We start from the raw sequence: 23,610 nt of genomic DNA on the forward strand, positions 1-23,610 counted from the left end.
GGGGTGGTATATGGCTTACTACGTGGGGTATATAAAAGGTTCTTTAATAACTAAATAATAAGGTTCATCTAACTGATGTTTTTTACTATTATATGCTGTATGACCCTGTTACAAATTTTCAGGGTTTGTGTAATTGTTGATGGCTAAAATGTAAACACGTGAATATAATTGCACAGATGTCATTGGATTATGTTGGGATACCTTAGTGTTATATTTGAGTTTCAGAAAACGGAACGGGGTGCGTTTGCAGAGTGCAGGTCTTAATGATAGCTGGAAGTGCATTTGCCTGTCGTGGACAAGGCTGGTGGATGTGTCAAAGCAGGACACATTACTCGTGCAGGTTATAAAAAAGATAACAGAGTTTATCTTCTAGTCAGAGCTCTAAGAGGTGCCTCTGTCTTTGGCAGAAAGAATTGATCAGGTTCATGATGGCAGGATGACAATGAAGGAAACAGAGCCGGCCTTCTAATACCTGCTTCTAGTCCTTAGGATATTTCAGAGTGGTGTGACCTTGGTAGATTTTTTAACCTGGGTATGTTTCCTCAACTATAAAAACCACATTCGTGGGGCGCTTGGCTGGCTCAGTCGAAAGAGCACGCAACTCTTGATCTTGGGGTTGTGAGTTCAAGCCCCACTTTGGGTATAGAGATTTACTTAAATAAAAACTTAAAAAAATAATAATAAAAATAAAAACCACACTTATTTATAGTTATGCCACGAAGGGTAGATAATTTATCATCAGTTACCTGTGGCTGCTTGGCAACATCCCAAAACTTAGCAGCTTAAAAAAACCAGTTCATCTCGTTTCTCAGTTTTGTGGCTTGGTTGAGTGGTTCTTTTGCTAGTGTCATGTGGGTACTCTGCATTCTGCTGGCAGATTGGCTGGGGGCTGGGTGGAACAGCTGGGCCTCTCCATGTGGTCTTTTACCTTGGGCTTAGGGCATAGTGGTCTCAGTACCAAGGAGGCAAAGGCAGGAGCTTCAAAGCCCGAGCTCAAGAACTCACAGAACATCACTTTCACCACATTCTTTTGGTCACAGGAGGTCATGAGGCTGGCTCAGATTCAAGGCGTGAGGAAATCGCCTCCTCATCCTGAAAAGACAAGCTGCAAAATGCAGCCCTGTTTGCAGTCTGCCATAATCATGTATGCAAAACAGCCATGCAACAAGCATTGGTCAAGCTTTTAAGATGCCCATCATTTGTTTTTATAATCTGTATATTCTCTAAATTAATTTGGGACTGTAGTGAAAGCCCCCAAACCCTAATTTATTAAATGCATTTTTACAAACTCTGGGTCTTTGAAGATAGATGGAGTCATTGGGTCACATAAAACTGGGATTGTCGTTTTCGCAAGATTAGATAGAAAGTTGTGGGTGTTGTGACTACTTATGAATTAATATGAATATTCCACAAATATTAGATGAATGCCGACTGCGTGCCAGGCTTAAGGGCTGCGCTTTCTCACTCACTGGCGCTTGCAGTCTTGAGTTGCAGGTACAAGTTACAGAAGTACAGTTGTACTTATTTGTAACTATACGTAAACACACTTTACGGAGTTAAGTGAATCGAATTTATTAAAATTAAAAGTAAAGAAGACAGGCCATCTATAAAAGCATGTGCAGTTTTTTAAAAAATGCTGTATTCAAACAGTTGGCAAAATATGCCAGAAAATAGATTGAGATTTAAGATTCAGCTAATCTAACTGGAAGAATTTTTGCTTTTGACATGTCCACTCACATTTTTGGGAAAGAAAAAAAGTTAACATAGTTGAAGCCTAACTAGGATGTGTTACCTGAAAAATGAGAGCAAACACTTTATTAGTAATTTTGTGTCATTTTTATTTAATTCTTAACAAAGCCCCTGAGATAAATAGTAATTGTGTTGAAAGAGACCCTTCTTGAGGCCAGTCCCTCTGCAGTGACTTAATTGGATCTAGTTTTGTATAATTTTAGGGACAGCTACTTTTTAAGTGCTATTGAAAGTGAGTGATTCATAAAGCAGGAAAGTTGTACTTGCAGTGTTTATTAATATTTATATGATACCTTAGAACTTACAGAGCACTGTGACTATATCATTCAAGTTCTCCGAAAAAAGCAACTTATTATCCCCATTTTTCGGTTAAGCAGTCAAGCTCACAGAGGTAAATGAATTGCCCCAAATTATATAGCTAATAAGTTGCCATAGCCAGATATCTCAATCCTTCAATCTTAAAATTGATTATGAAAGCCACTTCATTCTTATGGTTTATAAAAGAAATATTTCCTTTAGGAATAGGCTTCTTTTATGTTCCTGCTTTATCCATTGCCAGCTTTCAGCACAGCATCTCTAGAATGTGCTCATTATAGTCAACATGGGTTCTTTGCAAAAAAAAAAAAAAAAAAGCCTGAAACTTCTGAGACTTCACAAACTGGGTGTAGAAATGCTGCCACCTTTGTTTGGCTGCCAAGACACTACCACAAAGGACTGTAGATCCAGGTCCATTTATTTCACAAGAGTGGGTGCAGCTGTCTTCTTGCTGTAATCAAATGCTCCTCTGTAGCCAGCTTTTTGTGGCCAGAAAAAGCAAAGTAATTTTTAGTACAGATTAGCATAAAAATCTCTACTAGATCGGTTTCAGGAAACAATTACTGGCTTAGAAACAACAATAAGTGTGATCTATAGGTTGGTTAAAATAGCAGTTAGTTTCCAGACTTTTTTAAATGCCCTTTATTTCTCACCATGAATACTATATAAATAGAATACACTACCTGCCACTGTATTTGGTTTCGTAAATTATTTGGACAGGGTGAACAACAGACTTCAAAACTAAGTAGAGGTAGTAAATCTGCCCTTTTTAATGAGTTTGAATTTACAGTAGTAGTTTAAACATCTGGAAATTTAAAGTCTTAATTCATTCCAAATGTTCAACAAGGATCTATTGCAAAGAGGATATTGTAATGGGGGTGGGGGGATCAAGAAAACGACTATTGACTCAATTTGAAGCCTTTCTAGTTTTCTGTATATACATTAATCACATAAAACTTGGGAGGCTGACAGTTCAAAAAGGTAGAGATGGACCCAGATATCTAAGTTGGCATGCTTATAGAAGAATAATTTTTAAGAGAGGGCAGTTGTAACAAGGATGAGGTTTTAAGTGCTGTTATTATCTAAGATATGGCCAGATAGTGCTGCTGTGTTCTATTTTTCTTCTGGATGTGAGGTGGGCTTTTTATAATTGTTATTGAAACTGGACTGAGGGGACTCAAATCCTGTGACTTATAAATTGTAATTTTGATTAATGCATCTTGTAATCCAAGAATCTGGTCTGCAGCCAGCACCTAGCATGAGACCAAGCATTCATTTAGTGCACACTTCCTGAGCCCCTACTGGTTGGTCATTAGGTGTTGGTTTGATTTTCTTACGGCAAAACGGTTGTGGCCGCAGGAGGATCAGTCGTCCTTGTCTGTGGCAGCTGCTGCTAACTGTTCGTCCTATGCCAGTGCTGTGCTGAAGCACTTTAAACTTACCCAACGTGTGAAAAAGGTAATATTATCCCCCCCTTTTTTTCAGGTGAAAACCTAAGGATTAGAAGGTTACGTGGCTAGTGAACATTTGAACGAGGATTTCAGCGTGATGTAAAGATTTACAAATCTAATTTGTTGTCTCTTATAGTTTGCTTTTCATGTTAATTTTCAAATTCTGTCTTGAATGCCTGTAGTGGTCAATCTTTTTAGCCCCAGGCATGAGGCTAGGTGTCATGGATACAAAGATGAATGAAGTGGAGCCCATGCCTTGGATGCAAAGGTAAATAAGATTGATCCCATACTTCGGTCAGCTGAGTCACCTGGGGAAGCCAGACCTGCAAGTCAGGATCTGCCAGGAACTAGGCTAAAGGTAGGGTAGTGGTATAATTGATCATCCCATCCAGAGCACTTTTGAGAGTATAAGGAGGCACTTTTAATAGTTGTGCCAGATAAACCGGGACTCTCCAGAGCAAACCAGGACTTATGGTCACTCTAGCTAGAGGAAAATCCACGGTGTGAGTGGAGCCAACTGGAGGAGGTGATGCCCCAGGTACACTTGGAGTGCAAGGTGTGAGACCTGTTCTCGTCTCTGGTCATCACCCTCACACCCTTGCTGTTCGCTCTTCAGACCTCAGCTTAGATGACACTTTTCTGGAGGCTTCTGGTCCCTGAAATCTGAGTCAAGTGACCCTTACATGTGCTCCCAGGCTTGCCTGGCTCTTCTATTAAATGTAAGCCCTGTGAGAACCTGTGTGGTTTCTACATGTCTCCCTGTTTGAGGCTAAGAGAAGACAGTAGGGAACAGCCTTTGCAGCAACCTATAAACACAGCAATGTTTGTTTTCCCACATATTGCCTCCTTGGATTGATAATGGTATATAAAACTAAGCCAACTTCACCAACAATTGCCAGTAAATCCAGTTGGAATAGGTTTGGAGCCGCTGAGAAATTGACATTTGTTAAGAGTAGACCCACCTTTGAAAATTGTGTGTACATGGGACTACATGACTCTAAATGTTTTTAGATTAGTCCCTCGCTTCTCAGTGAAAATGTGACTTGTTATCTTAGTATTAGAAATATATATATATACAGTTGACCCATGAACAACTCAGGGATTAGGGGCACTGGCTCCCCTGCACAGCTGAAAATTTTGTATAACTTTAGGCTCTTCAAAAACTTAACCAGTAGCCTCCTATCGACCGGAAGCCTTACTGATAACATAGTCAACACATATTTTGTATGTTATATGTTGTTATGTACTTTATTCTTACAATAATACCTAACTTTATCTTATCTTTTTGGTATTTCTAGGCTATGCAGTTCATCAATGAATTTTTTCAAATTGCCTCAAATCTCCAAAAAAATTTCCCAATATACTTATTGAAGATAATCCACTTGTAAGTGGACCTGTGTTCAAACCTGTGCTGTTCAGAGGTCAACTGTTAGGTTCTTCATTTCCCCTCAAAAAACAGTAGATAATCATTGTGATATTCAGTATCCTATTTCAGGCTTTCAAGATATCTGATGAAGACAGTACTTCTTCCTCAAACCAGTATCACACATGTTAAACTGTTAAAATCTACATGGCAGTAGAGTTTTAGAGCCAGAAGGAGTTTGGGAAACTATATAGACAAACTCTCATTTTACACAGGACTGGACAGGGCATCTTGCTCTGGATGATGCCCTCAGTGGTGGCAGAAGCCAAGGGAGAACAGAAGTGTTCCTACAGTGTTGTGCTCTGCCATGCCACACAGACATAAGATGGAGAGCCTGAGAGAATCATTTCTTGGTAGGTGAGCAGTGTCCACCCTTTAAGCTGTTACTAATGTAAACAGTAATCCCATAAGTATGTCAGCTTTATAGGAGATTTATTAAGCAGTCCAGGATCTGGGGTTAGTTTGTGTTACTATAAAATTTTGATTTAAAAAATATTTGGTATTGCTTACATCTTATTTGGCAAATTCCTATTCTTGGCGTGATTATTTTTCTTTAGAAGAGTACATGTGGTTGGATGGGTTTACAAAGCCTTTTTCCTAAAAAAAAAAAAAAAAAAAAAAGTTGAAAGCTTTCCTTATGATTGCATTTTATGGGATTTGGGCTTCGTTTTAAGGAGAGGAGCTACTATGTATTGAGCACTTACTATGTACCAAATATCATCTTAGGTACTTTGTATGCATCATACATTTAGCTTCACCATAATCTGATGCAGTAGGTGTTGCTGTCCTCATTTCATGGGTGCCAAAGTGACTTGTCCAAGGCCATTCAGTGGTGGAGTGGGATTCAAACACCAGCTGATTCTGGTAGACTGGGTTGCTCCTCAGAGTAGAAGTATCCACCTTTTAAAAAATGTGTGAAAATATGTGAAAAGACTTGGAGAAAAGTACGTCAAAATACTAACGATTAACTCTTGGTGGTGGGCGTATGAGGAATTACGAATTTTTCTTTGGCATCTACTGTTTTCCAAATTTTCTATAATGTGTATATTTTTCCTATCTCAGAAAAGATTAAGTAGCATTCTGGAAAAGAACATTTGAATTTCAAAAGCATTTACGTGAAAACATTTTTCTTGCAGAGGGTTTGTTACTACTTTTCCAGTTGCTTTTAACACACATCATGCCAGGCATTTTTGCTACAAAGATAAGATACTGACACTGGGGGCAAGTTGTTAGGCTGCTGATTCTTAAGGTCCAGCTCAAGCGCCACTAGTGCACCCTCACCTCTTGCCCCCAGTAACTTCTTAACCACCTCTGCCGTTGCCACTGTAGTTCAAACTACCATCAGCTCTCTCTCTCTCTCTCCCTCCAAGTTTGTGTTACAGCTACTAGCCAGAGTGATCCTGGACCTCCTCTTCTCAGGGCCTTCCAGTGGTCTTAGACCAGAATCCAAGCTCCAACTGGGACTGGATGTACGTGATCTGGTCCTCTGCCAACCTCTGGCATCTCCTACTCTGGTTCTTGTTCACGCTGCCGACTAGTATAGTTTCGTTTTGGTTTCTCCCACTCACCAAGCCCATTCAGAGAAGCTCGTTCAAGACCTTTATACTTGCTATGCTGTGAAGGCTGTTTAACCCAGTTAGCTTCTAGTTCACTTTTGTATCATTTTGATCTTTGCTTAAATATTATCTCTACAGAGAAGTTTTCTCTGCCTCCCCTTTCAAAACTAGTCTCCCTTTACTACAAATGATCAGTCTTGCATTCTAGTGTGTAAGACTCTCTGAGGGCTGAGACCTTGTCGTGTTCACCGCAGTTGTGTCCCAGTGCCCTAAACGGTGCGCGGCATGCAATAGGTGCTTTGTATTTGTTGAGTGAATGGCCAGATGATGTGTTCTAGTATCAGTGGGAAATTCAGAGTGGCTGGAGGGCTGAGCGGAGGAAAGCAGCTGGAGCTGAGGATGGAAAGGCATATGGAGCTGTCCAGTCTCTGAAAACCTTTGAAATTCCTGCTTAGGATTAGCTGTCATCCCCTGGTCAGGGCATACTCCAAGAGATGCTAAGAGCCTGGGCCTCTTTCCTGTGTGAATTGCCACAGGAGTAGAGTCCTTCATAGGTGCACAGATGAATATGGCAGAGTTCGGCCTGCAGTTTCTGGGCATGTTTAGAAAATGCGAGAGCACAGTTGAACTAAAAAGCAAACCCCACATTGGTCACTGTTAATCATAATTAATAACATCTGTGATTTGTATAGTCTTTCTTCCAAAGTGTTCCAAGTCTTGAGACGTGATCCCTTTGGTTCCCCTCAGGCCCTGCCACAATAATGACCTTGGCATGTGACTCACCACCCTCCTCTGCCATATAATACCCTCTTATTTATCACCCGTCTTACCCCTTCCTTTCCAAGTCAAGTAATTTCTGCCTTGTTTTTTCTTCTCTTCCTTCCCTTCTCAAACCACAACCCATATAATTTTCATTGCCCTCTTTAGTACCTGTTTGTGTCTTGGCTCTAGCCTTCTTATAGAGAAGGGGAGCAGACCTAGAACGGTAGGGAGGGAGAGATGTGCACTTTTAAATTGCCTCCGTTTTGTAGTGGCATTTTCCTCTGGGCTGCAATTCCTTTTCCAGCTTTGCAGTCTCCCTGGGTAATAGATGACTAAACACAAAGGGGGCTGCTGGTGCTTTAAAATCATTAGCAATCTCAGTGCTCATTTGAGGTTAAAGTCTCTACCTGTAGTAGGAGATTATCAGTATGCTTAAATAATAGAATTAAAGTAATGGTTTCTGCTATGCTTCATATAATGACACTTACACTTAAGAAGGAACTTAATATTTATTGGGTGCCTCCTGTATGCCAGGCACTGTGTGAGATACATTATGTACATAATCTCATTTAAGACTCACATTTTGATGAGGCTGATAAATTATCCCCATGAGAGAACTGAATTTCAAGGAAACTATTTGTCTGCAGTCACATGGTCCGTGTCTGTCTAAAGCCAGAGCCTGTGTCTTTGCAAAACACTATGCAGCTAGCCTCAAACTGCCTCCCCTGCCCACAGCACGTGAGAGTGCCCCCAGGGTCTTTGCAGACCTGTCCTTTCAGTCTTCCCACAACCTGTGAGATTGGTGGTGTCATCCCCAGCCGACTGGCCAAAATACAGCACCACTGGGACTCAACTCATGTCTCCTCTAGCTCTGTGGCCCTGTGATTCGGAGTCTGGTGTTTGGGGAAGGTTCTGTGCACATCCCTGTGTTAGATGAGGGATCTGAGTCCAGCTCTAGAAAAGTTAGAGCATTGGTGGGCTATGTCAGAGGGGCCAGACCACAACCTCTGTGACATCAGTGAGAGCAGGGAAGTGGGTACCCATTCCTCTGGGGAGGCCTGGACGAGACTGCTATCCCTTTCCTGCTGGTGAGAGTGAAGGCGGGCCTGGCTGGGACCTGGAAGCACCCGAATGAGAGCAGGGGCAGAGCTGGCCAGACCAGCAGTACAGAGCAGAGGTTTGGTGTGAGGACAGCCAGCCAGTGCTGCTGCTTGGGAGCGGTAACCACTTTACCTCACTGACTTCAGATGTCACTCTGTTTATTGCGCAGTCGTGGGCAACCCTCACCACAGCTTGGAATGCTACTTTGTCCAAGGGAAGACTTGGCTCACCTGAGTGCTGGTTATGGTTAACTGCCCCAGAACAAGCAGGAGGTATTGATAACGTGAAGACCCTGGAGACCCACTTCTCTTCTGTGCCCTTAAGAGAGAGGTTAGGCAGGTTGCTGCCCCTCCCTGGGCCTCAGTCTTCTCATCTGTGAAGCGGGATGCGAATATCTCCATGATTAAGGACGAAGTATTTAGTCAGTTACATATGCGATCATGTTACTGAAATGCTCTGATGCAAAAATGCTTCCAGATGAAATTAAGAAAGGATGAGCTTCACGCCAAAGGACCTGCAGAGACTTCTTGGAGCAGTGTGGTATGGGTAGGTCCCGAGGGCGGAACAGGGGTCAGCAGGGAAAGATGCAGAGTTCAGGCAGACAGCTGGGGCAGCAGCCCAGGAGTCCTTCCAGACAGGGAGGACCACTGCTCTGTCTCTTCCCTTCCCATCTGACTCCATCAGCGCCTCCCACGCTCACAGCTCCAGCCTTCAGCTCTCAGTTCTGCGAGGCTATTAGTTATGAGACACACTTTCAATTAAATAGCAGCTTTTAGGGGAATAAAAAAGTGTCTCCACTGTAAACACACATTGGTTTTAAGTTGCATCTCGGTTTCAAAACCATTAAGTTGTGGGGAAAAAGTGTATCTTAGAATTGAGAAAATACTAAATATGTCACTTCAGAATAAATACTACCAAAAAAAGTTCATCATGTGGACCTTGAGACCAATATTCGTGTTCCTGTTCTGCCACATACTAACTTTATCATTCCGGGCAAGTCGCTTGATTTCCCTAAGCATCAATTCATTTTTTAAATGGTCTATAAATTGCCTGGGCATAGGAGATGAGCAGTTAAGGTTATTTGAATCCGAATGTTGATTCATTTTGGAAAGAGATCTGTAGAACATATTTTGTCTAAAATTAGGGGTTGCCATAGTTAAGAAAACCCCACAAACCTATATATTGTCATTTTAGGATAGTATAACAGAGCAGTGGTTCTCAGCCGGGGGAGATTTTAACCATCAAGTGACATTGGGCAATGTTAGGCATTTTTGGTTGTCACAGCTGGTGTGGAGAGGGAGCTACTGGCATCTAGTGTGCAGATGAACATCCATCAATGCATAGGACAACCCCCCGCCCCCCCAGAACAAAGGACTTTCTGGGCATCTCCATGGCATGAGGGTATGAAATCCTGACACAGAGATTAGGAATATTGACTGTGGAGCCCAGCTATCTGGATTTGAACCCTGGCTCTGCCACCTGCCAGCTGTGTATCCTTGGGTCAGTTACCTGACCTGCGTCCTCTGGGGGAGAATAGTAATGGTTTCTGCCACATGGGGTGGTTGTGAGGTTTACTAGGACTTAATTTAGGTAGAGAATTTCGAGTGGAAACTGGCTTTCAGGAAGCACCCAGTAAGTGTCAGATGTTAAGGAGTTGAATAAGCACTAGACTTTGTGAATATATTTGGTGACCAGAACTAGGACCTCAAATAAGTGAGTTAACTCTTTGTGCCCCAGTTTCTCCATCTGTTAAAAAAAAATGATGGAGGGGCGCCTGGGTGGCTCAGTTGGTTAAGCATCTGACTTTGGCTCAGATCATGATCTCACAGCTTGTGGGTTCGAGCACTGCATCCGTCTCTGCTTTGACAACTCAGAGCCTGGAGCCTGCTTTGGATTCTGGGTCTCCCGCTCTCTCTGCCCCTCCCCCCACTCGCACTCTGTCTCTCTCTCTCTGTCTCAAAATAAGCTTAATTAAAAAAAATTTTTAATGTGATGGAGATCAAATGAAATCAAGAAGATGATAGCACACTGGAAACAGTGGAAAATTTTACAAAGACATTTGTGTCATTATTACTGCCTCAAAAGCCAGTAAGAGAATGTCCTGGGGTGACGCAGTGAACTCTCCTGGGTCGGGCTGTAACTCAGAAGGAACAACAAGAGAGAGGAGGTGCTCGGAGCAGCACGTTGCAGGCCCAGCAATGGACGGCACCTTAAGTACATCCTCAGCTGTGAGTCCAGGAAGTTGCCTTTATTGCATAGTTATGTGCAAACTGCGCCCCGGCTCCACATACCACTTTCCCCGGAGGAGTACTTGGCGAATCAGCATACACGCCTGTTCTGCAGGCTCTAAACTCAGGGAAAAACAACAGCTTAGATGGAAAGAAAGTGCTGCAAAGTCCCTTGGCCAGGGATCTGTTCCTGCTCTGCCTGTGTCTTCTCTGGCCCGTTTTCTTAGCACTGAGACGAAGGAACTGGATTGCTGGCCTGGCTACAAGATCTGCCTAAACTCTAGCTCTGACCATACAGGATTGAGTGAGGATTATCTTAACAATTATATCAGCAAACAGTTAATGTAGCAGAATTGTGTCAAGCAATTTACATAAATAAACTCACGTAATTCATAGAACAACATTGTGAAACAGAGTATAACGTGCATATCACTGATGGTATCATCGAAGCTCAGAGACATTGAGCAACTTGCCCAAGAATGCATATAGAGCCAGGTCCACACTACTGTTGACCAACACACCTCAGTACCCCAAGCCAGATGTGCAAAGAGCCTGGGAAGCAGTAGGCACTTAATATCTGTTCATCGAGTTTAGTAAATGAATGCCCAAGGGCAGATCACAAAGTGGCCTGTTCCTTCTCCAGTTCTGTCCATCCCTGCCTCTTGTCACCTCATCCCCTCTCCTTGCCTGGGCTCCCAGTGCCTGCTCACTCTGGCCAAGAGCTTGGCACCTCTGGGCAGTACGTAAAACTGTTCTCTAAGGGACCTTCAGGGGCAGCAGCAGAGACTAGCCTTTCCCACTATTCCATCTGGTGAACCCACTCTGTGCCAAGCCTGGGGGGTTGGGCACACAGCTGAGTCATCTTGAGCGTCTGCTCTGAGGGGGACCCACATCTGTGCGGCGTCAGTGGGGTGAGAGGGAGACTGATGAGAATACCAGCTAGTTATAAGCAGAATGATACAAGCAAGCCTTGAAAGGGAAAGGCTCGGAGAAGCCTTCCCTGGGGGTGAGGATGCTTTGAAATTTGCATACCTATATTTGGTGTAGACTGGGCCACAGCTGCCTTCCCATCCATCCCAATTTATCCTCCTCCATTCAGTGTCCTGGCACCACACAATTGAAAACTAAACAATAGTCTTTCTAGCAGCCCGGAACCTGCACTGGGGAAGAAGGGAGAAAGAAACTACTGTTAAGTGCCTACTATGCCAGGTACTTTCATCTACTTGAACTTAATACTCTTCAGAAACCAGTGAGGTAAACACACTCATTGTAGAGTTAGGGAAAATGAAGTTCAAAGAGGGTAGGCAATTTGCTGAAGGTTCCAGAGGAAATTGCTTATCAGGATAAACAAGTCAGTTGGCCTCTTTCTGTTCTGGATCCCCGTGAAGGTCCACCCTCACACCACCTCTCTGAGAGAGGCCAGCGTTGGGGTGTCCAGTGAGCTGTAGAGGCTGGGTGGGGAGTGTGGGTGGCTCAGTTTCTGCAGACCCCCACAAGGTTCTTTGGTCAAAACAATTCAGGGGAGGGGCGCCTGGGTGGCTCAGTTGGTTAAGCGTCTGACTTCGGCCCAGGTCATGGTTTCCCGGCTCGTGAGTTTGAGCAGAGCCTGGAGCCTGCTTTGGATTCTGTGTCTCCCTCAGCCCAGCGTGAGGGAGAGCTTAGGAGAGAGGGACTTCTCCACCTGTCCCTGGGACTGCCCAAGATCAGGCCAGCAGGCTGCTTTGGGACCTGCAGTCAGACCTCCAGAGTGGAAGTTCTGCCTGCACCACCCATAACGAATAGGATTGTGGACACATGTATAACAAGCTACTGCATCACCCATTATTGACCTGAGCACAATCACCCCTCTTAGTTTAATTTTCCACTCTATCCCTCCCGCTTCCCTCCCTCAGTCATTCCTCTACTGCACTCAGCAATTACTTTCTTTCAGTAAGTGTCTGGGGACACTTGTCAGGCATCTGTAGAATTTTGCCAGGATCCAAGAAGCCTTCATCATAGTGCAGAAAGCATAAGATCCAAGCCTTGACGGATGACTTAAACTTTGGCAGGTAGAAATGGGTTAAAATAAAGAGCAGTCCAGACGGAAGGGATGGTGTGTGAGTGAAGACAGAGAAGTAAAATCTGTAAGAAGTGTGAGCAATAACTTGTCATCCACTTAGGCAGAACACTGTTTCCCAAGAATATTTGACCACGGAGCATCTCACAAGATAAGTGACCTGAGGAACGTACTTCAAGAAAGACTGAGGCACAGAGTGGGGCCGTGGGGCAGAGAATAGTGAGTGTAAAGGCATCTGTGCTTGCCGCTGGAGGTGGTGATTCTCAGCATCTATTCCACGGAATACTGGCCCCCAGAGGTTCTCTGTGGTCCTGCAGTAAGCGTGGGAAGTACCACATACAGTGTCCTCCTCAGGATTCACGAGGCACAGTGGTATATTAAAGGCTACACCCCCACATACCCAAAAGCCTGCAGCAAAGACACGTTAACTTTGCTTAACCCTGCATGGACCGAACTTCCTTTACCACGAATCCCTTTGTTTCAGGGAACATTTTTATTTGGGGGACTAGAGGGTTAATTTTTTTTTTTTTAATTTAAAATGTACTTATGAATGCATTTCAGACAGAGCAGCGGGGTATCCTGTGAAAATTGTCTTTCCAGCCTTGGCTCCCTTAGACCTAGTTTTCTTCACGGGGTAGCTCTTCTGTATCGTCCTAGAGAATTCTAGGGTACACAGGATGTAAATGTGTATTTTCTTTTCAAAATGCACATGAAGGCAACTGATAAGCACGTCTCTTCTGCACGTGTATTCCATCCTAGGGATATGTGATACATGATTAGGCATTCCTCTAGTATTGGCATCAAGAGATTTCCTAGTCTTAGGGCTCCTGGGTGACTTAGTCGGTTGAGCATCCGACTTCAGCTCAGGTCATGATCTTGTGGTTTATGAGTTGGAGCCCTGCATCGGGCTCACTGTTATCAGCACAGAACCCACTTGGGATCCTCTGTCCCCGCCCACCTCCCCCCCCCCCCGTCCCTCCCCTGCTCACACTCTCTCAAAAATAAATAAACATTAAAAAAAAAAAAAAAGATCTTTCCTAGTCTTTTGTTCATCTGAACCACGGGTTGGTTGCTGTGGACTGCTGGCTAAATCTGGCCCTCTTTCTTTCTTCTTTTTTTTTTTTTTTTTAGCGGTGAACCCCTATGGGTCTCAAGCCTAAAATCGTTACTGTCTCGTCCTTTATAGCTCCAAACAATACCATAATGAATCTCCTTACCCATTCTTGCAAACACTTGCAAGTAGATCTCTCCTAAATATATCCTATTTGGTCTAAACCAGTCTGAGGGACACAGCTCCCTGTTTAATTGATTTTTCTTTTGTTTGAAGTGAGGTTAAGCATCTTTTCACAGATATAAAAATGTTTATTTTTCTTTTTTGTAAATTTCATTTCTTTCCAATTGAATAAAGAATATGAACAAAGGTATTTTTCTTACTGCCTGATAAAAATATTAAAGGAATTAGCATTTTGTCTGTCTTGTGTATAAATGTTTCCTCCATTTTTCGTTTGTCTGACTTTGTTTATGGGCTTTTTTCTTTTTTTTTCCATGCAGAGATGTACTCTGTGAAGTGAAGGTGAGTTCAGGTACTGATGGCATAGGGGGTGGGAGGACCTGACCCAAGCAGGTGGTTCTTGATTTTGGAGCCCCTGTCTTGTTCTAGGTCCTGGGAACCCAGTGGTGAACAAGACAGGCAGAGCCTCTGCCATGATGGTGATGATGGGAGAGTAGGACAGTGTTCAGTGAGAATGTCACAGGGAAACCTCCCCCTGTGGAGGAACTACCCAGGGATCCAGGCTGCAGGAGGAGCGTTCTGAGCGATGATCCATACAAGCCTAGACCTCAGAGAGATGGAGGTTTCAGAGTTCACGTTCCTGGTGCCCAAGGCATCCTGGGTGGTGGTGAGGCACCTGGCACAGCCATGTCTGGCTGCTGGGGACAAGGACGAGAGTCCAGGAAGCCTCCTTGACAGAAAGTTGCCCTATCAGGGTCTGCCCAAGGCAGGAGTCTTGTCTCTGTACAGAGAAGGAAAGCGACTCCCAGGGCTAAGCCATGGCCAGTAGAGACTAAACTGAAGTCTGAGTGGTTAGGACTGGTTGGGGCAGTGCTGAAGTGTTGCTCTAGGAGCAGCAGAGGATGGGAGGAAGATGCTGACCTCTGCTGGAGTGAAGGCCTCTCCCTGCTCATCCACGGCCCTGGCCTTGTGCACACCTCTCGAGAAGACTAAGAGGGACAGAAAACCACATGTGCAAGAGAGGGTGGCAACCGGGGAGGGAAGACGGGCAGGAGGGAGCAGTGATGAGAGAGAGGGGCTGAGAGCCTCAGGCCTTGAATGCCAGGCTAAGGCAGCGAGAGGCTGATGGGGGTGATGAGGGCCAGGAAGTCTGGGAGCTGCTTTCCTGTCTGGAGCCCCACTCCCTGGGCTCCTTGCAGGCAATGACAAGGAAGAGGGGGGAGCCGTGGGGAGAGCCAAGAGCTCACAAAGGTTCCGCTGTGCTTGGCCAGGGCCTCCGCCAGAGCCCGCTTGCCTGCTTGCTTGCTCCGAGGGAAGGATCTGATTCGGAGAAAGGTGGTTGCCCGCGGCCCAGGGCCAGGCCTGCTGGCTGCCAGCCCAGCACAGCGCCCCCACTCCAGGATCCCCATCCCGGGGCCGCCTCGTTCCTCTTTATTTTGGTGCTCCCTGTTAGGCCCCGGTAAAATTCCACAGCCTTGAACTGAGGACTCAGTGCTGGGGGGCCAGTGCTCACCTGAGGACCTGAGGGGGAGGGGTGCACAGGATGGGCCAGTGGGCCCTTCATAGAGCAAGAAACACGTGGAAGCTGCCCCGCACTGAGCACCTACTGTTTGCCAAGCACTAGGCATTTGTAGGCTTCACATTCAATCCTCCCAGCAAGCTAGCATGGTATGTATTCTTTCCATTTTACAGACGGGGAAAGAAAATCCAAGAAAGGCTAAGTGACTTGCCCAGCGATGATAGTGAGTCAATAGTAGGGCTAGAATTCTGACTCAAGTCAGCCCTGCCTGTGAATCTAATCTCTACTTCAGCCCTAGAGTGCTTAGTGCAGGATATGACCCTGTGCCTTACACATGTCTGGCACAGAGTGAGGTTCCCATGAAAGCTGACTCTATCCTGTACTCTCTCTGCTGGAGCTTGTGAACTCACGGCAATTCTTGAGGCCAGTAACCTTCCTCTCGATTTAGTGATGCGAGCTCAGAGAGGCCAAGCAACCGCTCAAGGTCACATAGCTTTGCAGCAGAGGATGGGGGAAGTCGGGGGAAATTTAGAAGTGAGTGGGGCGGAGCGAGCCAGCCCAAGTAATGACAGGAGTTTTCAAGATGCCCAGGGTGCCAACTGAAGACCAGAGGCATCCCTGCAAGCTGGGTGGCAGTGCTGCTCACGGAGTATTCCGCCCTGCCTCTCAATGGGGTTCTCACTCACCGGAATAGCAGTGCTCCAACAGTTGGTCTCAGGACACCTACCTGGCCTCGTGTATTCCCTATGATACCCGCAGCAAGAAAGGGCCTTAATTGGGCCTATTTCCTCTTCTGTCAGATGAGAGCAGCTGGAATAGGTCTTTGATTTTCCTTTTTCAGCAGTGGTACCTTTAAAAGAATCTTAAATTGAACCTCGATATTCTTTCATCCATTCAACAAACTATTTATTGAGACCTTCCAGGGGCCTGGAACATATGGCCGACCGGATTTTCTTCCTACTTTGAGGCACTCTGACATATGATAGAGAAATTAAGTGTCCCCAACCCTCTGCTCGGGACTAAAATCGGCCACCTGGGCCACATCCTCATCTGGGAGCCTACCCACCATAGAGTTGGCCTGAGAGACTCACCGTCTGTGCTGACAGGGACCTTAGAGATATTCACATACGGACAGCCAACCACACCACAGATTAGATGATGAAAGGCCCAAAGGGTAGATCAGGCCGTGGGGCCCATGGCAATCTCTTCATGGCATCATTAATCGAAGAGACTTTGCAGAGTCGTTTGAGACCGGGCACGTCTGTGAGGAGAGAGAAGCAGGGAGGAGGCGTGGCCTGAGCAAAGCCCTCGAGGTGGGAAAGACGCTGTTTTGCAGAGGCCAAGCCCCTCCACCTTCTGTCTCCTGCCTGGCAGAGCCTTCTGAATAACCTACCTCTCCTCCACCCACCCCCGCTATCCTCTGCCCAGAGCCAGGGTGCCAGCTTGGGTCTGGTGACAGCAGCCTCAAAGGAGCTGTTGGATGGCTGAAGCCCTCCACTGTAGAAGCTCTGGCATCTTCCACAAGCCCAGCCTCGCCAAGCTGTCCTCCTGCCAAGCTGGAGAGTGGCTGGCTCCCGAGGCGGACCCTCTCCAGGCAGGTAACTTGATCCTCGGCAGCACAGCACCAGCCCATCTCTGGCTACCAGAGCCAGAGCCCTGAGGGGTTTATGGCAACCGGGCAGGACCTCGGAGCAGTTTTCAGGGTCAGGAGAAGGAGCTACCAGGAAGAGTTGCGGCTGACAGGCCAGAGGCCCGGGTTCCAGCCCCAACCCTTCGCCAACTTGCTGTGTGATTTTGGGTAAATCACTTCCTCCCTCCAGGCCTCAGTTTTCACGTAAGGGAGTCTGACAGAGGGCTGGTTCCCAGAAGCCTGCATGGACTGAGCGGCCTGGGTCTCCGACATAGGCCTCCTTGGTCTGCCGCATCCCTTTCAGGTCGAGGTCTGATTGCTCTGCGCTGGGTGGTCAGGGTGCCTGCTGGCTCTGAATCCCACCACCTGGCCTCCTGCCCCTTCAGGTAGGAGGGGGAGCAGGGCCTGGTGCTTGCCGTCTCAGTTCTCAGCTCTCAGAACATTCTAGATTCAGTGGGACTCCACTGGGTGTGGTTTCCATTTCCTTGTAGATAACCAAGTGAAACAGGGTTTTTCCTCAACAACTGCAATAAAGCTTAGGAACAAGCTGGATATAGAACTCTACTTCCTGTCTGAATCCCTAAGTTGACAAAACCAACGTGTGAGTGATATTGTGAAATCGCTTTGACTGTTTCTCCCTGGGATTTTTTTCACTATCATATCATTTATTTTATTTTTTTCTCTAATGTTCTTTCCCAAGCAAAATGAGAAGTTGGCAACTTTACGTTATTCTCCCCACTATTTAGAATGTGCCCATCTGTAAAACCTAACATTTGGGGGCCTTCTGGGCCAGCTGATCTAATGTCCCGGGCAGTGTGAGCGCTCTGTGGCTCTGCCTGAGCCCTCGGAGCTGGCATCTTCGATGCTGCACCAACCAGAGGGAAGTAGGCCTGGCCTGGGACTCTGCCCAACCAATGCCCGAGGACAGGGCGAATCTGGCCAGATATCCCTCCAGATGTGGACCTCAGCACTGCTGGCTGCTGAAAGCCAGGGCCAAGGGACAGTGAAGAGGAGTGGCTTTGGGCAAGAGATGCCGGGGGATGAATCATTTCTTCCACCCAGAACTCTCTCCAGCCGCTTTTCATTAGCCATTACTCTTCCCTTTCACCCACTCACATTCCTACACACCTAAGAATCCCTAGGGGCTCTTTTGTGCACCAACACTGCCTCTCTCCCCCAACTCAATTCTCAGGTGATGCTTCCCAGACTCAGGAGGTCATTCTCTACCTCTTGTTTGTCTTTATTGATTTACGGAGAAATCCTGGCACCTTCCTGAAAGATTAAGGAATTTGTTCAAAATCACACGGCAGGCTGGGAGTCCAGGAGGCCACATCCGCTCCACCAAGGCAAGGCACATTTATCAAGGACTTGCTTTGTGCCAAAAACATAGGTAAGGGTGACTGTAAGGAAAAAGAGGCTTTCTGTTCAATAAGTATTAAGTGTTATTCTGTTCAATAGCACGTGCCCAGCCCTCACGACACACTGACCGTTCACGCATTCAGCAAATATTTATTGAGCAGCTTCTCTGTGTCACTTGGCTGTAGTTACTGTCCTTGGGGAGTTCACAGCCTGGTGGAAAGAAAGAATACCCACAGATGAAGCTAGACAGTGATCATAGCAATCAGAGTGGGATAAGGGATGGGGGAAAGGAAGGGTCCTATGAGGCTGCGGGGACCATGGAAGGCTTCTGGAAGGCATGGCATTTGAATTCGCCCCTTGGCAGATGAACTACATTCCACCTACTACTTAGCTTAGCTCCCCAGAGTCCCCCCAGAATGTTCTTCTCCTGCTAGCATTTCAGTATCGGTCAGTATTAGGCTAAGCCTTCTGCTAAAAATGACCACCCTCCTGCCACTAGTAGCCTCAGCTCAGGGGTTTGTTGTCACTCAATTAAAAAAAATTAGTTGTACATGCATGTAGTTTAGAAAGCCGGCAAGTCTTGTAATGGAAGGCAGCCATCTCCCTGCTCAAAACACACATGCGCGCACACCCATGCATTTGCTTGCTCTACAGAAGCGGTTGCTTTCCACTCTAAATTATTTGCCTCTCTTGCTACTTCTTGATTTTTTAGCTTTAGGTTTCTTTCTCCTTGCCTTCTCTATACCCACATGTCCATTTTGTGTCCCCCGCCATCTGTCCAGTATAGCTACATCACAAATTTGGTTGGAAGAGTACTCACCGTTTGCATTATTAGGCCATATAAATGCTGTTGACAAGTGAGCCGTGTAATACTCCATGATTACTTTTCCTTTCCTGCCTAACAATTACAGTTATGTAATCTCTCAATAAGTTTAAATGTGTTGGATAGTCTGCCAGTTTCATTTCCTTGGAGAAATCTCTTCCAGAGTCTCCCATCCTGTTCCAGAGAGGATTGGTTGCTTTCTACTGCACAACTGTTGGCCTGGGGACTCCTCTGCCCCTCCTTTGTGGCATTTTCTCTTCCTTAGATACCATGTCCTCCCCTTTCTTGGTTTGCTCACTTGTTCATTTCTGCTAAAGCACATCCTCCAGCAGCTTCCTGAGAAAGTGTGCAAAGAGATCTTACATGACTAAATAGGTCTTTATTCTCTCTTCACTCTTTATAATCATTTGGCTGGGCCCAGAATTCTGGGATGGAAATAATTCCCCTTGGAATTTTGAAGGCACTTTGCCATTGGCTCCTAGGTCCCATCTTGCTATTAAGAAACCTAATGTCAGTATATTTCTTAATCTTTTGTGTGAATCCTGCTTCTTTTTTTTCTTCTATCCAGAAGTTTTTGTGATCTTCTCTTTGTTCCCAGAGTTCTGAGATTTTGATGTCATGGTATCAGTCTACGTTCATCCATTGTGCTGAGTCCTCAAGGGGTCATTTCAAGCTGACATTCATGTAGTTCAGTCCTAGGATATTTTTTTCCTAATCCCTCTTCCTAGAATCCCTGTCATTCAGATGTTGAGTTCCCTTAACTCGCCCTCTAAACATCGTGTCTTTTCTGCTTTCCATTTCTTAGCCTTTTTGCTCTGTTTTCTCAAATTTATATCTAACAATTCTTTTGAGTTTTTCATTTTCTGCTATCATTTTTAATTTCCAAGAGTCATTAAAAAAATGTTTTTTAAATGTTTATTTATTTTTGAGAGACAGATGGAGTGTGAGTGGGGAAGGGGCAGAGAGAGTGAGATACAGAATCCAAAGCAGGCTCTGGGCTCTGAGCTGTCAGCACGGAGCCTGATGTGGGGCTTGAACTCACGAACCGTGAGATCATGACCTGAGCTGAAGTTGGACGCTCAACCGACTGAGCCACCCGGGTGCCCCCCAAGAGTTCTTTTTCTTGTCACTCATGGATGCAATTAAAGATACATTAATGATGGTTTTCTCTTTCAAGCCTTCTGCTTTTTGCATAGTTGCTATCTTCCAAGTTTCTCCCCTTGTTGTTTGTTCTAACCTCTTTCTTATTAGAAGCTTTCCCTCAGACGCTTACTCATCTGCTCATAGTAGTCTGTTCATATTTAAACACGGGGCACTAAAACACAGACTGGATACCTTATGGACACGATTGGGGCTGGGTGCATGGAGCTGGTTGGGTCTTTCCACGTTTTTTTCCGTTGAGCTGGTCAAGAAAAAAGCTCCTTCAATCTCCTGCCTGGGGCGGGGGGGGGGGGGGTAGGGGTTACTATCTCAGCAGCCAGAGTTTGGGTAGTTGAATGGAGAAAAAGGACTAGAGACATCAATATTGGGTCCACAAGTAATTACTTGATTCTGTTGTCAGAGCGCCCCCAGAATAGAGATCCTCTGCTACTCGCTTTTGAGAATGGACCTTTAGCATTCGACTAAACACTAAAGGTGAGGAGGGTATCTGGGAGTCTAATTGCCTCTTAAATAGATTTTCAAACAATCTTCCTATTTTAAGCCTCCCCACCACCCACCCAATTTCCAGAAGTACCTGGTACAGCCAACTCCCGAACCATTTGGGGATTTCACAGTGTAAATTGGGCCGCTTTTCAGCTTTCTTTATTGCCTATTTAGAATTCAATCGCTTACTATTCTTTGTTGGCTGTGTCTGGTTTCTAACATTTTGAAAAGTCCCTTTACTGTTGTTTTAGTTGGTTTCAGGAAAGACCACAGTGTGTGTTCAACTTGCTATCCTTATCCTATTTCAATTTTTAAATGAACAGCCACAACACGTTTTAGAGCAGGAATTCTCTGCTGCCAATTTATAGAAGTAAACTGAGGGTAACCAGCATATGGAAGAGGCCTTCCCCACTCGTTCTTTACCTGATAAGACCTTTTCTGGGTCTAAAAGCCCAGACCAAAAGCCATCCTTTGTGATGCCTTCCTCAGTCTCCCAAGCTTGTACCTGGTTTTACCCAAGTTGGGTCTACTGAGTGATAGACATTCTAGAGAAGCTTACAGACATTATCCTTTACGCTTTACACCTATAGAGACTCAGGGGGATCCACAGACCAAGATCCCCCCACCCGTGAGTGACAGGATTGAGATCTGAACTCAGGTCTGTCTCCACCGCTGAAATTAACATCATCGTTAATTCTGAGGAGTCTGGAAGGAGGAGCTCACATTCTAGTGGGGAAAGAAAAGGGCACATGTACCTCAGCCCCAAGCGCAGGAAAGGAGTACCAAATAGGAGTAAAGAAGCTGAGTGGTGGGCAGTTCAGAGGAAGGAGGGCTTCAACCCGAGTGACTGAATCAGGATGGGCTTTACAGAGGAGGTGGTCCCTGAGCTCATCACCCTACCAGGCTGACCTCTCCCCTTGCCTAGAGGATTGGAGGACTGGCAGGGACAGCTAATAATATCCGTTGGTGGTGGTTCGTTTGCAAAGCACTTTCCTGTAAATCTCTTTGACATTAGAGAACCCTGCGGGCTGTTATCTCCGCCTTTAGGCACGGAGAAAATCGAGGGGCGGAGAGGTTAATCACCAGCTCCTGGTTCCCCAGGGGAAAATCAGAATTCAAATCCGTCTCTTCCAGGTTCAGGCTCTCTGCGTCCCCCAGCCTGTCCATGCTTGCTTTATCCTGGCCATCAGTTGAGGGGAGCCTTCCTAGTCTAAAATATCTCTTCACCAATATTTCACAACGTGTGGGTGTATGGCCTGCTTGTTTTGGGCCCCACTCCAGGCCCACCTAATTTCTGGGAGACGAGGACCTAAAATCCGCATCTTAACAACTTGTCCCGGTGATTATCGTGCCCACCCAAGAGTGCGCTGCGCTCGGCCTACGGCGATGCCACGCGGCGCAGCGGGCAGAGCGCGGACCAGGACCCGGCAGTGCCCTTCTTGGCTCTGTCTCAGGACCGCCTCAGTTTCCCGCCTGTGAAGTGGGCCGAGTCACGAGAGGCAGTGCCACAGCGCCTCGATCTGCTTACCCCACGAGCATAGCGAGCTGCACACCTGCCTCCCTCCCCAGGCTCCTTCCCACCTCCATCCGCCCGCCCCGCCCCGCCCCGCCTGGAGTGGAAGGAAAACAGCTGGGGACTCTCCGCGTCCAGGCTGCGGTCGCCTCCGAATGGGCAGCGGACGAGTCCCGAGGTTGGGGACTCTGGGCCGCTTTCCGCACGCGCCCAAGCCCCGCCGGGGACCGCAGGGAACCCGAGCGAGCGGCGCATCCCGCCCGCGGGGCAGTCGCGGCCCCCGCGGCCCCGCCTCCCTCCCCGCTGCCCTCCGGCAGCCCATAAATATTCCCTGGGCCCGGAGGAGGCGGAAACGGCCTTTCCAGCGCGCCTTCTGGCGCGGGCTCACCTTCCCCTTCGCGGAGCCGGTGCAGAAGCCTGGACGGGACTCAGCGCCTGGCCACGGCGCCGAGGGGCGCATGCGCGCGCGGGTGCCTGGCGCCTGAGCTGGGATTCTGGAGCTCTGGGTGCGGGGTGGGGGGTGCGGGGTGGGGTGGGGGGGTGGGCAGCGGAAGGCACCAGACCCACCGCGGGACTCTGCAGGAGGCTCCCCACTCGACCCAGGAGGCAGGGAAGGCTTCCTGAAGATGTGTAAGCTAAGCTCTGAAAGCTGAAAGAACACGAGGGGGCAGAGGGCACAGACTATGAAAAGGCCAAGAGGGTGGCATTTGGGGGAAATTACCATCACTGTATTGAGTTCAAGGTGACGTGTCAGAGGCTGGAGAGGGTACCAAGGGCCAACGAAGCAGAGTCTTTTAAATTAGGCTAGGCAGGACCGTGGCCTGGCCAGATTATTCGCTTTTAAGAAAGACCCCTCTGGCTTGGCGTGGGAGGTGGCATTTAGGGGTTGCAGGAACATGGGTGAAGAGTCTGTAGACAGAGGCCATGGGAGCTGGGCCAGAGTAACTGCAGTGGAAATGGAGAAAACGGGGATGGGCTGGAGAATTTCTGAGTGGAATGGGGTAGGACTCTGTGATATGATAGACTGAACGTGGGGATCAGGAAGTGAGTGATGGGTGGATGGTCTAGCTTTTCCTAAGTAGGAAGCAAGAGGGAGGATGATGCCTCCTCCTACAATGAGTCCCTCCTGGAAAATCCTCCTCTTTCCCTATCCATCCAACTTTAGTCAGAGCCTCACTCAACGTCCCACCTCACCACCTCCAGGAAGCCTTCTCCGCTCCCTTATGGATTTCAGAACATCAAAGCTTGTA

General features: G+C 46.7%; 1 long non-coding RNA gene across 1 annotated transcript; it reads right to left on the bottom strand.

Annotated features, from left to right (window-relative positions):
* Window positions 1-2,006: 2,006 nt before the first annotated feature.
* On the bottom strand, window positions 2,007-22,842 carry LOC102900652. The gene is made up of 7 exons (XR_002736207.2): window positions 22,749-22,842; window positions 18,509-18,590; window positions 16,483-16,652; window positions 16,119-16,241; window positions 11,618-11,745; window positions 5,643-5,838; window positions 2,007-5,535 (listed from the first exon to the last, which is right to left on the bottom strand). It is a non-coding gene; the product is annotated as an uncharacterized LOC102900652 (long non-coding RNA).
* Between the last annotated feature and the right edge of the window lie 768 nt (window positions 22,843-23,610).

The sequence above is a fragment of the Felis catus genome, chromosome D1, assembly GCF_018350175.1.
Source record: "Felis catus isolate Fca126 chromosome D1, F.catus_Fca126_mat1.0, whole genome shotgun sequence".
NCBI classification, from domain to species: Eukaryota; Metazoa; Chordata; class Mammalia; order Carnivora; family Felidae; genus Felis; species Felis catus.